The sequence below is a fragment of the Cygnus olor genome, chromosome 1 (assembly GCF_009769625.2).
Source record: "Cygnus olor isolate bCygOlo1 chromosome 1, bCygOlo1.pri.v2, whole genome shotgun sequence".
In the NCBI taxonomy this organism is placed as follows: domain Eukaryota; kingdom Metazoa; phylum Chordata; class Aves; order Anseriformes; family Anatidae; genus Cygnus; species Cygnus olor.
Genome location: NC_049169.1, coordinates 134,011,835 through 134,025,572, shown reverse-complemented (window position 1 = coordinate 134,025,572; position 13,738 = coordinate 134,011,835). Strand labels below are relative to the sequence as shown.

At 41.7% G+C, this 13,738-nt stretch overlaps 1 long non-coding RNA gene across 1 annotated transcript in view; it reads right to left on the bottom strand.

Annotated features, from left to right (window-relative positions):
• Window positions 1-13,738, bottom strand: part of LOC121058545 — a 47,114-nt gene that overhangs the window by 32,140 nt on the left and 1,236 nt on the right. The gene's annotated exons all lie outside the window — the stretch shown is intronic.

The window sequence follows — 13,738 nt, the reverse complement described above, 5'->3', positions numbered from 1 at the left end:
ACTCCATTCACCACTACTTTCTGGGCCCGGAAATCCAGTCAGTCTTTAACCCAGCAAAGAGTGGATCTGTCCAAGCCATGGGCTGCCAGCTTCTCCAGGAGAATACTGTGGGAGACTGTGTCAAAGGCCTTGCTGAATTCTAGGTAGACCATGTCAACAGGCTTTCCCTCATCCACCAGATGGGTCATCCAGTCATATAAGGGGATGCGCTTGGTCATGCAGTACTTGTCTTTCATGAACCCATGCTAGCTGGGCCTGATCCCCCGGCTGTCCCACATATGCTATGTGATTGCATTCAAGATGACCTGTTCAATCACCTTTCCTGGCACTGAGTTCAGGCTGACAGGCCTGTAGTTCCCTGGGTCCTCCTTACAACCCTTCTTATAGATGGGCATCACATTAGCAAGTCTCCAGTCATCTGGGACCTCTTCAGATGACCATGACTGCTGATAGATGATGGAAAGCAGCCCAGAAATCACATCCGCCAACTCCCTCAGTACCCTTGGGTAGATCCCATCCGGCCCCATGGACTTGTGACAGTCCAGGTGGAGCAGCAGGTCTCTGACTGTTTCCACCTGATCTGTGGGGGGTTTCTTCTGCTCCCTGTCCCAGAATTCCAGATCAGGAGATTGAGTACCCCAAAGATAAGTGGTCTGACTAGTAAAGACAGATAAAAAGAAGTCATTAGGAACTTCAGCCTTTTCCTTATCCTCAGTAGTGATGTTCCCCCTGCACCCAGTAAAGAATTGAGTTTTTCCTTGGCCCTCTTCTTTCCATTAATATATTTATAAAAGCATTTTTAATTATCCTTTACCATAGTGGCCAGGTTGAGCTCATACTGGGCTTTTTCCTTCCTGATTTTTTTCTCTGCAAATGCTGGCAACTTCCTTGTACTCTCCCCAAGTTTCCTGTCCCTTCTTCCACTGGACATAAACTCTCTTTTTCTCCTGGACACTCAGCAAAACTTCCCTGTTCAGCCATGCCCCACCGGTTCATCTTATGGGGCATGGGGACAGCCTGCTCTTGTGCCTTTAAGACTTCCTTCTTGAGGAGCAACCAGCCTTCCTGGACCCCTCTGCCCTTCAGGACTGACTCCCAGGGGACCCTCCCTACCAGTGTCCTGAACAATTCAAAGTCAGCCCTCTGGAAGTCCAAGGTAGTAGTTTTACTAACCCCCCCCAACTTTACCAAGGGTAGAGAACTCTACCATGTCATGGTCACTCTGCCCAAGACAACTGCCTACCATCTGCCACTAGTCCTTCTCTGTTCGTGAACAGCTGGTCTAGCGGTGCACCCCCTCTGGTAGGCTCACTAACCAGTTGAGTCAGGAAGCTGTCTTCCATGCACTCCAGGAACCTTCTAGACTGCTTCCTCAGGGCTGTATTTTATTTCCAGCACGTCTGGTAAGTTAAAGTCCCCAGGAGAACAAGCACTGGTGATTGAGGGACTTCTGCCAGCTGCTTATAGAACACCTCATCCATCTCTTCATCCTGGTTTGGCAGTCTATAACAGACCCCCACTAGGATGTCCACCTTGTTGGCCAACCCCCTGATTCTTATCCATAGGAACTCTACCTTATCATTCCCAACCCTGAGCTCAACAGCATCGAAACACTCTCTATATTAGAGAGCCATGCCACCGCACCTCCTTATGTTCCTGTCCCTTCTGAAGAGCTTGTAGCCATCCATTGCAGCACTCCAGTCATGGGAGTGGTACCACCACGTTTCAGGGATGGCAAGTAGGCCACAGTTTGCCTGCCACTTCATGGCTTCCAGCCCCTCCTGTTTGTTGCCCATGCTGTGTGCATTGGTGTAGATGCACTTCAGCTGTGCCATTGCCCTCACCCACAATCCTGGAACTGCTCCCACAGGCTCATCTCTATCGAGCCTCTTCTCCCACCCCGTCCCCCTTCATACCTAGTTTCATTTGGAGAAAAAATATTTTAAAAGATTATTAAGAAGAAAATAGACTTTCTTTCAAAGAGTACAATCTATACCCCTGTGGAGTGATGTTGATACTGAGAATCATATTTTCATTCTTATCCATATAGTGAACCTATTTCTAGTATATTGCACCCCCTCAGACAAAACCTAACTCTGATCTTCCAAAACATCCCTCTTGTAAGTCTGTCTTGACTGATATCTTACTACTACAGGCTCTCCAGAACATTAATTATCATTGCTCTCACTATTCTACTTTCCCTGCTCTAGCATCTCTACTGTCCCTATTTGTCATCCCCTCATTCCTACACTTGCCTTACATTCTCAGTTTTTCTTTAGTGAGTGTCCTGTATTTGTTTTGGGAATCTACCCCCAATGGCAACTTACTTCTTACCTCATTCCCTCTTATCTCATTCTTCTTTTTCTATGAAAATCCTATTCAATGTTAACCTTCCTTTGAAACTGCTAATCTGTCTGCAACGCATTGCATGTTTATAGTCTCTGACTAGGAAGGGCATCTTGAGGCAATACGAAGTATGAAAAGGATAAACATCAAACCAGGCTAGGAATTTGGGGTGGGGAGAGGGGGAGGGATGGGTGTCATTTGAGAAACATCCCTTATCTTGCACAGAGGGAAAGGCAAAAATTAGAATATGAAGTCTCCTCATCTTACACATAATTATTCCATTCACTGCTTAGCTTTCAGGTCTTAAGAGGTAGAAATGGTGTTAAAAATGCCATCATTACTGTTGAATTTTCTTCCAAAAAGGAATTCAACCATTACTTCACCACCCTTATTGACTCTTCTTGCTCCAGACAGTATCTTCTCCAACCTCAATACAATTCATTGTGAAAACAAAACAAAATAAAACAAAACAAACAAAACAACAACAACAACAAAACAGCTTACTATTTGGTAACATGGCTAACTGGCTTCAGAAAGCAGTGAAATATCAAGCCTAGCCAAGTAGTAACTCTCCAGGGGCAAACAGAAACTAAAATCTACTATGGAAAGGTGTTTCTGTGAAGTGTTATGGTCCAGTGATCATAACTGATATACCAAGTTCAAGAGTTACTTAGCTTTCCATTCTTATCTGATAGCTAAGAGAATTCAGCACACTACCACTATTACAATTGCTCCCATCTTGTGTTCTCTCAGCATTGCTTGTGTAACTTCTATATTGTTAATGTAATTTCTAGTGCCAGAACAAGAAATCCTTTACAAAAAAGCACTCATATTCCGCATATCAGAAATGTGAATATAAATCACTCACGAGAAAAGAGTTTTTTGCTCTAGCTATTGAAGCTGCCACCACCATATTGACCACCTTTAATAACTCATAAATGGAAGAAAGCCTTGCGAGGGATCTGGGATACCAAGACAAATTAAAAACTTAAGAGAAAAGAAAGAGTATTTGCAGGTAAAGCATAAACACGGAAAATGAAAGATTGTAACTACATGTTCTAATTTCAGTTTTCCAGAGCCAAAACTCTTAGACAAGATAGATTTAAGCAGGACGACAATTCACTAGAACATTTTATTTCTAAAGTAAATAGAGAATGGAGAATTCAGACTGATAATTCCAACGAGAAATATCTATTTGCTATATTACAGAACAAATGAAAATGGGACAGCTCTTCTAGTAGACAGCTACTTTCACTTATACTTGCAGTTTACTCCATGACCATGGCAACTCAATGTAGGACAGTGCTACAAGCTAACTACACCAATAACTCATTGCATTTCAGTAACATCACACCTCTGTACCAGATCAGGACAGAAAAATCATTGCAGAATGTCTTGCACAGTCCTGTAAACTGGAGAAGCTGGCAGCCCACGGCTTGGACAGGTACACTCTTTACTGGGTTAAAACTGGCTGGATGGCTGGGCCCAGAGTGTGGTGGTGAATGGAGTGAAATCTAGCTGGTGACTGGTCATGAGTGGTGTTCCCCAAGGGTCGGTGTCACTGTCCCTGGGGGTGTTTAAGGAAAGGTTGGACATGATGCTTAGGGACATGGTTTAGTGGGTGATATTGGTCGTAGGGGATGGTTGGACCAGATGATCTTGAAGGTCTTTTCAAACCTTTATGATTCTATGAGTCTTACTGTCTCTTTAAATTTACTCTATTCTTTATATATATATATATGCCAGCTGACCTGCATTACCAAATTCCTAAAGCACTGTACTTGAAATGTTATCTATATGTAAAGATGGCATCAAACTGATATAAACTCTAAGCATTTTTTTCAAAAGTCATAATTCAAACAGTTCATATACAAGGTCTTGAGAAAAAGAAAGGCTTAACAAATACAACATTAAAAAAGTAATGTTTTCTTAATAACTAACCTCTTTAGATGGAAGCAATATGTCCACCTTTCCACTATAACTTCTGCACCTGATCAAAGTATTGTTACAATGAACATGAAATTAATATGCTGCATCTTACCTCAAGACATGACTTCCAGATCCAAGGTTAATATCCAGTTTCAATAAATACTAATATTTCATCTGTCAAAACCAGTGGATCTGCATCATCTGCGCCATAATTCACCACCTGCAGATTGGAAACTACAGACACTGAACAACTCTAATGTCAGTAGCAGACCTACTGCTGGCTGTGTTAAACAAATTCACAGCCTTGGGCACCACAGCTGTAGTGGGTTTACGTGGCAAGGTTTTTGTAGCAGGGGGCCATAGGGGTCAATCTGTGCATATTTTGCAGAAAGTTCTACTTCCCTTCACTCCATTGTGTATTGAGAACTTGTCTTTGCTTTCATGTAGATGATATAAAATGCAGCAGGAAGACATTTCAATAATTACATTATTGATAGAGATATATTTGGCTTGGGAGACTCCAACCAACCAATCAGTGACTACGTACTTGACTGAGATGCAATGCTCTATCTGATGAATGCTGTCCTGAAGTACTGCGCTGAACCATCTGCTCTAAATTTTGGGTGAAGGGAACATCTAATACCAGAATAACTTGCTAGCTGCTGCTTATGGCTGCCCATCAGCATTTCAGTGTTGCTGCAATTCTTTTGCTTATGCCAGAGACATCCCATGAAATACAGTAATAATCCTATTCATTACTAGTTTCAGAGAGTTTTGGTAATGGCACATGGGCATCACCTCCTCTTCCAATATTCCTCTGGAATCAAGGTGAAGTTTTTTTATTCTTTTTTTTTTTTTTTTTCCTCAGAATATCCTATAAAATAATATTGAAATCTCTAATGTAGAAACAGTACAACTGAAAATCCAGGGATATAACACACTATAATAGTATGACAAAGCTAGTAGGGAGATAAGGGCAAAGGAGTCCAGGAAGGCTGGGTGCTCCTCAAGAAGGAAATCTTAACGGCTCAGGAGCGGTCTGTCCCCACGTGTCCAAAGAGGAGCCGACGCGGAACTAGACCGGCCTGGCTGAGCAGAGAGTTGTGGCTCGAGCTTAGGAGAAAAAGGAGGGTTTATAATCTTTGGAAAAGAGGGCGGGCTACTCAGGAGGACTATAAGGATGTTGCGAGGCTGTGCAGGGACAAAATTAGAAAGGCCAAAACTCATCTGGAGCTCAATCTGGCTACTGCTGTTAAAGATAACAAAAAAAGTTTTTACAAATACATCAACGCAAAAAGGAGGACTAAGGAGAATCTCCATCCTTTACTGGATGCGTGGGGAAACTTAGTTACAAAAGATGAGGAAAAGGCTGAGGTGCTCAATGCTTTCTTTTCCTCAGTCTTTAGTGGCAAGACCGGTTGTTCTCTGGATACCTGGTACCCTGAGCTGGTGGAAGGGGATGGGGAGCAGGATGTGGCCCTCGCTATCCATGAAGAAATGGTTGGCGACCTGCTGCGACACTTGGATGTACGCAAGTCGATGGGGCCGGATGGGATCCACCCGAGGGTACTGAGCGAACTGGCGGAGGAGCTGGCCAAGCCGCTTTCCATTATTTATCGGCAGTCCTGGCTATCAGGGGAGGTTCCAGTTGACTGGCGGCTAGCAAACGTGACGCCCATCTACAAGAAGGGCCGGAGGGTAGACCTGGGGAACTATAGGCCTGTTAGTTTGACCTCGGTGCCAGGGAAGCTCATGGAGCAGATTATCTTGAGTGTCATCACGCGGCACTTGAAGGGCAACCAGGCGATCAGGCCCAGTCAGCATGGGTTTATGAAAGGTAGGTCCTGCTAACAAACCTGATCTCCTTCTATGACCAAGTGACGCGCTTGGTGGATGAGGGGAAGGCTGTGGATGTGGTCTACCTTGACTTCAGTAAGGCTTTTGACACCGTTTCCCACAACATCCTCCTCGAGAAACTGGCTGCTCGTGGCTTGGACTGGCATACGCTTTGTTGGGTTAAAAACTGGCTGGATGGCCGGGCCCAAAGAGTTGTGGTGAATGGAGCCAAATCCAGTTGGAGGCCGGTTACTAGTGGAGTCCCCCAGGGCTCAGTGCTGGGGCCGGTCCTCTTTAATATCTTTATCGATGACCTGGATGAGGGGATCGAGTGCACCCTCAGTAAGTTTGCAGATGACACCAAGTTAGGTGCATGTGTCGATCTGCTCGAGGGTAGGAAGGCTCTGCAGGAAGATCTGGATAGGCTGGACCGATGGGCTGAGGTCAACTGCATGAAGTTCAACAAGGCCAAGTGCCGGGTCCTGCACCTGGGGCGCAACAACCCCAAGCAGCGCTACAGGCTGGGAGATGAGTGGCTGGAAAGCTGCCTGGCGGAGAAGGACCTGGGAGTACTGGTTGATAGTCGCCTGAATATGAGCCAGCAGTGTGCTCAGGTGGCCAAGAAGGCCAATAGCATCCTGGCTTGCATAAGAAGCAGTGTGGCCAGCAGGTCTAAGGAGGTGATTGTCCCCCTGTACTCGGCTCTGGTGAGGCCGCACCTCGAGTACTGTGTTCAGTTTTGGGCCCCTCGCTACAAGAAGGACATGGAGGTGCTCGAGAGAGTCCAGAGAAGGGCAACGAAGCTGGTGTGGGGTCTGGAGAACAAGTCTTAGGAGGAGCGGCTGAGGGAGCTGGGGTTGTTTAGCCTGGAGAAGAGGAGGCTCAGGGGAGACCTCATCGCTCTCTATAGGTACCTTAAAGGAGGCTGTAGAGAGGTGGGGGTTGGTCTATTCTCCCATGTGCCTGGTGACAGGACAAGGGGGAATGGGCTAAAGTTGCGCCAGGGGAGGTTTAGGTTGGATATTAGGAAGAACTTCTTTACCGAAAGGGTTGTTAGGCATTGGAATGGGCTGCCCAGGGAGGTGGTTGAGTCGCCATCCCTGGAGGTCTTTAAAAGACGTTTAGATGTAGCCCTTAGTGATATGGTTTAGTGGAGGACTTGTTAGTGTTAGGGCAGAGGTTGGACTAGATGATCTTGGAGGTCTCTTCCAACCTAGACGATTCTGTGATTCTGTGATTCTGTGATAAGGAGAAAAAAACAAAACAAAACAAAACAAACAAACAAAAAATAAATTAAAAAAACCTGCCTCTTCAGCACATACACAGATATTGAGAACCCCTGTATGGAAAGGTGTACAAATTGGATTTCTGTACTTCATTAGTTTAATTACTAACAGGTACACAGCTTCTGTTGAAAAATAAATCCAGGAAACTTCAGGAAGAAATCATAGAAAATAGCAAGTCTGTGCAACCATTTGTCTTTATAAACACAGTCACCAACAGAACAAGAGTTGAGACAGTACATGCTCCTACATCATCTAGTATACTTTTCTAGTGTATATAATCATCTGAACCTGTAAAAGCTCTTCAAAGAAGAGATGGAGATACATAATTTCATATACCGTACTGAGTTGTTTTTTTTTTTTAATTATTTTTCAAATAAGGCAGTTTTATCAGCAGAACTTAACATGTTCTTATAAGCTGTATGACGTTGCCAGTCTTATACAAATACTACATACATACTTCATCCAAATGCTAGCTACTCATAGGGTGTAACAAAAAGCCTTTTGAAATCAACAGAAATCTTTGCACTGAATCCAACAAGCCTTGGTCCCGTAACACTAACCTGTTAATGGTCTGTTAACCTTGGTCCTGTTACATGAGTCTGTTAATGTTAATGGCCTATGTTACATCCAGTGAGAAAATGAGCAAAAATCTATTGTGCATTAGATTGCATATACCTTAGACCTTATATGGTCCCACATTAATAAAATAATGATTTTTTTTTTTTTTTTAATTCAAAATGACATCTGGAAATCTTTCACAGCAAATCAAAAAAAGGTAGATCATATGCCAAGTTATAAGTACATTTCCTATAAAATTTTTATTTTTATTTTTTGTAACGTGTCTATATACGCCCAAGTACTTGAAAGAGATATTTCACAGATAGAGGATATAGATTTGTGGAGAATTATAAATAAAGTAGTAGAGAATAAGTAATATATATAAAATATATTCAGAAAAACAAACAAAAACAAACAGAAACAAAACAAAAAACATCATTATATTATTGACAAATTTTAAGTAATTGCCTGCTCCACTTTTTAATATCAGAGTTCTGTGTAATGTCTGCAAAAAAAAAAAAATATTTAATAGATGAAAAACTGGCTGCTACAACTACTTTGCAAGTGGCTGTAGAAAAAAAAAAAAGTCTAAAATTTAATTTTAAAATGTCCGTATAAAATGAATACATAGAAATAAACACAAATAATCTGGTTCCATTCCAAATTCTATATTTCAAAATCACAGTGCAAAAGTATGACATATAATGTATTGTTTGTTTATTTGAAAAAAAAAAAAAAATAGGTCTTTGGAGATGATTACAGCACAGACTGCCTTGGAGGAAAAAAAAAAAAATCATCACAAAAATACCAAACAGAAGAGTTATTAAAGTTTGGCCACTTCTATTTCAACAGTGCTCAAAAGCTTAAAAGAAATCTTGTTATAGAAAATGTAAGTAATTTGTTTGAGCTCACTTCGTAACAGTTCTAAACAGTTTTTGGAAGGAACACTTGTTGCCATTAACTTGTCTATTTTTCACTAAGAGTCCAAAACTGACTTTAAGAAGCTTCTAAAGAATCTTGATCACCAGCCCAGAGATGTCTGGCAATGATATCACAACATCACCACATGATGGCACTGATTGACATGGCTGGTCAGTCATACTAGGACCATGAACTTGATAGAAAAAGTACAGAGCACAGTACCAACAGTTTGAAATTTGGTTCCTCCCAGGTCTGTATTGGGCCTGTAACCGACGCAGACACTAAACCAATAAGTATTTTCAAAATAATCAAACCATTAGACTACTTCAAGCAACACTTTAGGAAACAAATGACTGCTTATGATTTTTCTCTTCCATTTCTGGCTATAGTAGACTTCTTTTAAATGACAGTGGCTACCTGCACTTGGAGAAAAAAAGGAAATGCCTTACCTCTGAAATAATTTGTACTGAGAAGCAGTAGGCTACCTATTTTTGTCTACTGCATTCAACAAATGCAAATCTGAAATATACTATTAGAAGTTTACTACCATCAAAACATAACACTACAGTCTTACACATTTCATCTATCGTCCATTATGGTGAAATATTGAAGTGGCTTAGTTTCAATGATTTGTGTAATTAAAACTCAAAAATAGTTTTCATTATATTCATTATATTAAAAAAAAATCAAATAAAAGTAAATAAAAATGTTTTAATTCATTCTACATAAGAAATCAAGTCAGCTACTTCAGAAGTAAATATAATTGGATGTTGGCTGATCAAAGAAAAGAAACAAACATTATATTGCACAAATCCTTTATTGTTACATTAAAAGAAACAATCTTTAATATGACTCTGTTACAATCTGTGCAATATTTAAAAATAGTCCCTCTGCAAACAGTAAAAATGAATACTTTTAAATGAAGTTATATGAATAAGAGAAAATTGTGACAGCTATGCAGTACTCATGTTTTCAGATATAAATATTTTTTTTATATTTATCAACTATAACTCAAATATTTTTCCTAATAAAAAATGCCACTCACTTTCAAAGCTTACGTCTTGAAAGGCTAAAGTTCCCCATCAAGTTGCAAGTCTCAAGGAGTACATAAACAACAGAAGAAAGACAAGCATGGAAAAGTCCTAACCCTCAACTGAAGCTAGTCAGTGGTATGCACTTACCAAAATACATCCTATGACACTAAGTGGTGTGTGGGCTCAGCACAGAAGACAGCAGAAAGAAAGAATTATACATTGTGACATCAGTGACTACAATTTATTTTTAGATTATTACAGTACAGATCTGAACATGCTTAGCTAGGGATCACTCCAGCATGTGGTAATGCATTTGGTTTGAATTAGCCATGCTTGTGGTAAAGCCTCACTGCGGATCTCACATAAAAAGCCATCTTCTAGAAGGGCTGCTTCTATTCCCACGTGAGTTGTGCATGCAAAACATAAAGTATCTCTGGGTCATATACATCTTACTTTTAACGACAATATCCAGAAAGAATTCCTCCTAGTTTACATGGTATAAAGAGAGATAAGCTTGAATATAATATCTTCAGAATAATTTCCTACCCTTTGAATCCACTCACTACAAGCAGTTTATAAACTGTATTTTTCAATTTTCTTTTCTCTAACCTTAAATCCATTTCAAGTTGTGAAAAGTTGAATAACATTGTGCTTCATTTCAATCAAAATAACTTTGCAAGAATATTACCAATAAACCTAATTTTTCCTCTGCTAGACAGCAATGCCTTCTCTTGTGTGGCTTTTTTTTTTTTCTCCCCAAATCCAATCTGAGGACTTCTAAAACAAATACAATGAGAACTAGAGAACTATTAAAAGGTGACAGAGTTGAGTACATAACCCTGTCAGATGTGGGGATCGAAATGGCTCACAGCATAAATGCTTTACAAACATTGCTTGAATGCACCTGAGCTGAACTGTGACAGAGGATAGCTGCAGTTGGAAATGAGAGCCTTTATTGATTTTTGCAGCTCATGTTTATGTTTTGGTTTTATTAGGATTTTTTTTTAAGACTCGCAAATTTATAATCCAATGCACATAACTAACCAATCTTACTCATCCTGAAGAGATCTTGAATCTCGATGACAAGTCTTCGAGTGACAGAATGACTAAATTATATGCTGGTTATAGCATGATGCTTATTCCTGTCCTACCCAGGTGGAGCTGTTCTTTACACTATGTGATTCAGCCATCAAATAGCTGCATGCGTGTTTGAAAGGCCAAGAGGAGGCTGTATTGAGAACCTGTCAAAAACAAATGTGCAAACCTCTATGCAGCAGTCAGTAAATGTTCCTTGAATCACTCTTTTGTTAAAAAGAAAAAAAAAAAAAAAAGCGAAACAAATCCTTGTTTCTATATGATATCTGTAATACAAAGCTTTAGTTAAACAGCTTTTCTTTCTGCCTCGTGTCTTCATCTCTACATGACAGATCTTCAGCTAAAGGATGCCTGTTAAGACCAAGATATTTACCAAATGTAAAAACTGTGAGGTGAATTAATCTACCCAGGAATGTGGGACTATCTAAAAAGATAGCCATGCCATGAGGCTTGCTTTGATTTGAATGCATTGTGATGCCTTTAAAAAGATTAAACTTCATCACTGACCACCAGACTTAGCTAAAAAACAGAAATCATCAGGAACTTTTGCATTTACAGTCTACATGTTTGTAATACAGCACTTCACTTCAAAACAATACCAGGCAAGTAATCACTCCATCTAGAAACGTAGAAGGAAGAAAATGTATTTTCTTGTCTACGTATATGCTTTAGAGTAGAGATCAAGACTAAAAGGTTTTTATATTCAAAGGAAAATAAATAAATAAACTAGACATGTATCAGAATTCTCTTGAGGACCAATATGTTTTGGATGCCAAACTGAATTTAAGTTATAATACCTGGTGCAACTTAATAGGTTGCACTTGCATACAGCATACCAACAATGATTGCACCTATATAATTGCACCTATATGGTACACAGGCATATGAATCGAGAAGAAAGAGCAATAACAGCTCCATTTATACACAAAAGAGTAATAATTTCAAGATGCTAAGAATAAGTAGGTCAAAAAAAATGGAAAAAAAATATTCTCAGAAAATTCCATGCCATTATAGATCTTGCTGGGTTTGAGTTACCAGAAACTGCATGGCATGTTTTCATGCTCTCAGTCTTTAATGTTTATTTGGAATATGATTCATAAGACAATGCATATAACCCGTTACTCAGAGGTATAAGCAAAAAAAAAAAAAAAAAAAAAGTCCAGCATATCCACATAGGTATTACCTACATAGAGGTCTATATAGATGCTATTAATTGGTGCAATATCAAATACATATTTTGTAAGTAAAATTAAACGTAGGGTTCATTAGACATATAAAATCAGTTCGCCACTACAAAGCAAAGTTGTGCTTTCATCCAGGAATTAAAATTAATGGAAGTAATTCATTATTTTCTTATGGTGACAGAAAACAAGTTTATTTCTTTAGTGCTAACAAAAGATGTATACTCCTAATAATTAATAAACTTAATTTGTGGTGTCCCATGGGATGTGGACTATCGCCCTTCCATTTATAGGAGATATTTAAGGTGGCAGTTACATTTATGTTTCAGGAAGAGAATATACCAGAGATTTCCATTTCAGTCGAACTGCTTGTAAATTCATCCAACAGAGCTTTGCTTTCTAATCACCTACTTCTAAAAATATGCAGGTATACCCCTAACATTAATAATCATTTAAAAACAAAAGTCAGTCTAGAATTGCTTTGAACACCGATCAATCATGATTAAAGAGTTGTTTGTTTGTTTTTTTTTTTTTTTTTTAAGTGGTGATGGCTTGTTTTTAAATACAAACCATCTGAGCGTGTGTATGCATTCATGCCATCAGTTAGCCCACAAAGCCTATACATGAAAAAAAAAAAAAAAAAAAAAAAAAAAAAAAAAAAAAAAGCCATCGTTTAAACGTCCACATCCGCCGCTGCTCCGCTCTCTGTACCACCAAGGCTTAAAGGTTTAGACCGCTGCACTTGAGGTGCACCGCGGCGCTCCTTCGCACCTCAGCCTGCCTTTGGCGGCGTTTGGACGCCCCCAGCCCGCTGACCCCGCTCCCCCAGCCCCCCGCTCCCACACCCGGCCGCCAAACTTCCCCCTGCGCCTCGCGTCCTGCCTGCTCAGGGCACCGCATCGAGGGGGAGGGGGACGGGGACGGGGACGGGGACGGGGACGGGGACGGGGACGGGGACGGGGACGGGGACGGGGACGGGGACGGCAGCAGCAGCGGGCGCGGGCCCACACCGCCACCTCCTGGCCGCGCCCCGCCACCGCCGCGCAAACTTCTCTCTTTCCCCACGCCGAGAGCCGAAAGCGGCCAAGTTTCCCCGGCGTGGGGGTGGGGGTGGTGATGGTGGTGTGGTGCGGGGGGGGAGGTCGAGCTGCCGGCGCCCCCGCTCCCCCCGCGCCGCCTGCCGGGCGTCCGAAAGGGCCGCGGAGCCGCCCCCGCTCGGCGGGGCGCGGGGGGTGGCGGCGGCCTTTCCCCAGGGAGGGGGCGCAGCCCTGGCGCCTCCTGCCGCCAGCCCCCGCCTCGCCCGCCCCCGCCCCAGCTTTGCAGAGAAGCTGATTTACTGTCGGCCGGGGTGGGGGTAGGGGGTGCTTCTTTTTAATTCTGCCTTTTTTTTTTTTTCCTTTTTTTTTCTTTTTTCCTCCCCCCATTCGCCGCCGCCGCTCCGCGCATACTGGTGCTGGCTCTCCCCAGTGCCAGTCCCCGCTCCATCACGTGCGGGAACCCATGCCCATCACAAAAGCGGGCATTTTACCCAAGCCCGGAAAAGGAACGAAAG